Source organism: Callithrix jacchus, chromosome 8 (genome assembly GCF_049354715.1).
Source record: "Callithrix jacchus isolate 240 chromosome 8, calJac240_pri, whole genome shotgun sequence".
In the NCBI taxonomy this organism is placed as follows: Eukaryota; Metazoa; Chordata; class Mammalia; order Primates; family Cebidae; genus Callithrix; species Callithrix jacchus.
This window is the reverse complement of record NC_133509.1, coordinates 22187-26605: the sequence shown is the minus strand read 5'-3', so window position 1 is coordinate 26605 and position 4419 is coordinate 22187. Positions and strand designations below refer to the sequence as shown.

The 4419-nt window shown below is 47.4% G+C and overlaps 1 pseudogene; it reads right to left on the bottom strand.

The window, feature by feature from the left end:
- Positions 1 to 3848: 3848 nt before the first annotated feature.
- LOC144577584 (small nucleolar RNA U13) lies at positions 3849 to 3946 on the bottom strand (annotated as a pseudogene).
- Positions 3947 to 4419: the final 473 nt, after the last annotated feature.

The following is a 4419-nucleotide window of genomic DNA, read 5'->3' as shown; positions in this document are numbered from 1 at the left end:
TGTCAGAACACTCTTCCTAAAGCACAGCTTTCAGAAGAATTTAAACATGTTGATGCATAGGCAAGGCACAGTGACTCACGCCTGCCATCCGAGCTCTTTGGGAGGCTGAGGTGCCTTGAACCCAGTTGGTGGAGGTTGCAGTGGCCCCAGATTGTGCCACTTCACTCCAGCCTGGGTGACGGAGTAAGACTTTGTGTCAAAAACCAAACAAAACAAAACAAAAGGATCACAAATGGGACGAATACCTAGGGCCCTCCCATGCTGCTCTCTTCAGGAGTCCCCAGGCTCAGCCCTCATGTCTATCACCTTCACAGAGAGGCCTTTCCTGACCACCTTCACCAGCACCTGAGCACCCCTGCTTGTGCTAGTGCACTCTAACCTGCATCCGATTTCCCTTTACTTTTTTATTTTTGAAGACAGAGTCTTGCTCTGTTCCCCATGCTGGAGTGCAGTGACGCAATGTCGGCTCACTGCAACCTCCACCTCCCAAGTTCAAACCATCCTCCCACCTCACCCTCCTGAGTAGCTAGGATTACAGGCAGTTGCCACCACGCCTAGGTAATTTTCTTTTTTGTACCTTTAGTAGAGATGGCATTTCACCATGTTGGCCAGGCTGGTCTCGAACTCCTAACCTCAAGGGATCCATCCTCCTCAGCCTCCCAAAGTGCTGGGATTACAGATGGGAGCCACCGCACCTGGCCATACCTGCTTTAGTTTTTATTCTTCATAGCACTCTCCACCTGATGTGCTGTTTGTCTGTGTTAATGGTTTGTTTATGGATCGCCTGTCTCTTTCCCCCTCGTTAGAATGATGGATCCATTAAGAGAGGAGCAACTTTGTTTTGCTCATTGCTGTTTCCCCAGAGCCCGGAGCCCTGTCAGGTATATGATAACCAGGCAGTAGTTATTCATAGAATGAATGAATGTAAGAATGAATAAATGGCCGGGTGCTGTGGATCACGCCTGTACTCCTAGCACTTTGGGAGGCCGAGGTGGGTGGATCGCTTGAGGTCAGGGATTCGAGACCTGCCTGGACAACATGGTGAAACCCCATCTCTACTAAAAATAAAAAAAGTTAGCTAGGAATACTGATGCACGCCTGTAATCCCAGCTACTCAGGAGGCTGAGACAGGAGAATTGCCTGTACCCAGGAGGTGAAAGTTACATTGAGTCAAGACCATGTCACTGCACTGTAGCCTGGCAGAAAGAGACTGTCTCAGAAATAAATGAAAATAATTTTTAAAAAAAGAATGAATGAAAGACCAGAAGGCCTAGATAGAAGGAATATGTTACAGTAATCAATAGTGCACAAGGGAAATTACAGTGAATGAGAATTTATTTGAATATTTCAAGATAGCTAGAAGAGAAGAATTTTTTTGTTCCCAAAACAAAAGATAAATATTTGAGGTGATGACTGTCTCAGTTACCCCGATTTGATCATTACATATTGTCTACAGCTTGGGTCCCCAACCCTCCTGGCCACGGATCTGTACCAGTAGCCTGTTTTTGTTTTTCTTTTTTTTTCTCTCTCTCTCTTTTTGAGACAGAGTCTCAGTCTGTGCAGCGGTGCTATCTCAGGTAAATGTAACCTCCATCTCCGATGCTCAAGTAATTCTTCTGCCTCAGCCTCCTGAGTAGCTGGGATTACAGGCATGTACCACCACACCTGGCTAATTTTTGTATTTTTAGTAGAGACAGGGTTTCACCATGTTGGCCAAGCTGGTCCCAAACGCCTTACTTCAGGTGATTTGCCCTCCTCATTCTCCCAAAGTGCTGGGATTGCAAGTGTGAGCCATTGCACCCGGGATTTTTTTTTTTTTTTAATTTGACAGGGAGTTTTGCTCTTGTTGCCCAGGCTGGAATGCAATGGCATGATCTTGACTCTCTGCAACCTCTGTCTCCCAGATTCAAGCCAGTTTCCTGCCTCAGACTCCCAAGTAGCTGTGATTACAGGTATGAGCCACCATGCCAGGCTAATTTTTGTATTTCTAGTAGAGACAGGGTGTCTCTATGGTGGTCAGGTTGGTCTCGAACTCCCAACCTCAGGTGATCCCCCTGCCTCAGTCTTCCAGTGTGCTGGGATTACAGGCGCGAGCCACCGTGCCCGTCTCACCTGCTGGGAACTGGGCAGGCAGCACAGCAGGTGAGCAGCGAACGGGCTAGGGAGGCTTTATCTGTGTTCATAGCCGCTCCTTATTTCTGGCATCACCACCTGAGCTCCACCTTCTGTCAGATGGGTGGCGTTGTTAGAGTCTCATAGGAATGCAAACCCTACTGTAAGCAGCACATGCGAGGGAGCTGGACTGCTTGCTCCTTATGAGAATCCAATGCCTGTTTATCTGTCAATGTCTCCCGTCACCTTCAGAAGGGATGCTCTAGTTTCAGGAAAAAAGCTCAGGGCTCCCACTAATTTTACGTTACGGTGAGTTGTGTAAATATTTCATTATATATTACACTGTAATAACAGAAATGGGTCGGGCACAGTGGCACATGCCTGTTATCCTATCCTTTTGGGAGGCTGAAGCAGTCGGATCACCTGATGTCGGGGGTTCAAGACCAGCCTGGCCAACATGGTGAAACACCGTCTCTGCTAAAGGTACAAAAACTGGCATGGTGGCAGGAACCTGTCATCCCAGCTACTTGGGAGGCTGAGGCAGGAGCATTGCTTGAACCCAGGAGCGGAGGTTGCAGTGAGCCACAATCATAGCATTTTGGGATGCCGAAGTGGGCGGATCACCTGAAGTCAGCAGTTCGAGACAAGCCTGGCCCACAGGTGGAACCTCGCCTGTAATAAAAATACATAAATTAGCTAGGTGTGGTGGTAGGAGCCTATAAGCTGAGTTACTCGGGAGGCTGACGCAAAAGAATTGCTTGAACCCAGGAGGTGGAGGTTGCAGTGAGCCAAGATCATGTCCCTGGACTCCAGCCTGGGCAATATAGGAAGATTCTGGTTTTGTTTTTGTTTTTAAAGCCAAGCCAGTTACAATGGCTTATACCTATAATCCCAGAATTTTGGAGGCCAAGATGGAAAGATCACTTGAGGCTAGGAGTTCCAGGTAAACCCGGGCAACATAGCATGACCCCATCTCTACAAAACATTTTTTAAAAATTGGGCACAGTGGCATGTGCCCATAATCTCAGCTACTCAGGAAGCTGAGGCAAGAGGATTGCTGCAGCCCAGGAACTGGAGGCTGCAGTGAGCCATGCTTGTGCCACTGCACTCCAGCCTGGGTGACAGAGTGAGACCCTGCGTCTCAAAAAAAAGAATTCAGAGTAGAGAAAGGTATGAATTGTAAGTTCAAGCATTGAACGTCTCACATTTCCTTCAGAAGTGTTGATGCGTGCCCCAAGAACTCTGCATTCATTTCCCAGCGCTGCCTTAAGAAAGTACCCTAAACTGTGGCTTCAACCACAGAGATTTATTCTCACAGTTCTGGAGACCAGGAGTCTGAAATCAAGGGATTTTTTATTGTTTGTTTGTTTTTTGCTCTGAAGGCTGTGAGGGAGGTCCGTCCCAGTTCTCGCTCATGGATTCTCAGAGCCTCCAGAGTTCCTTGGCTTGCAGGTGGTCTTCTGTCTCTGTCTTGAAACTGTCTTCCCTTTGTAGGTGTCTTTGTCCGCACATCCCCTTTTTATAAGGACACCAGGCACACTGGATTAGGATTCACCCTCATTACCTCAGCTTAGCTCGATCACATGGGAAGAGGCTATTTCCAAATAAGGTCGCATCCACAGACCCTGCGGCATAGGGCTTCAGCATCTTTCGGGGAGACAGAGCACAACGCATAACACTATAGATTTGCACATATTTTTAGTTTGAGTTTCTGGGTTTTATTTTTTATTTTTTCGTGTCGGATGAGTGATGTGATGATACCGTAACAAGTTTTGAGAATGGCACATATCATAAAATAGCCTGATAACCCAATTGTCGTGCTTAGGTTTTGGTTTTTTAAAATTTTAGTTTTTCTTGAGGCAGGGTCTTGCTGCAATACTCATGCTGGAGGGCAGTGGTGCAATCATGGGTCACCGCAGCCTTAACCTCCTGGACTCCAGCGATCTTCCCACCTCAGCCTCCCAAAGAGCTAGGATTATATGAATGAGCCACCACCCCCAGCTGTTCCCTATTTTTTGTTTGTACGTTGTTCATTTTTCTGAAAAAACACACTTTTTATCTGTGCATGCTGGCTCATGCCTGTAATCCTCAGTACTTTGGGAGGCCAAGGCAGGTGGATCTCTTGAGATCAGGAGTTCAAGACCAGCCCGGCCCACATGGTGTAACGCCTTCTCTACTAAAAATACAAAAATGAGCTGGATGTGGTGGTGTGTACCTGTAATCCCAGTTACTCGGGAAGCTTAGGCAGGAGAACCGCTTGAACCCTAGAGGCAGAGGTTGCAGTGAGCCAGGTTCATACTCCCGCAC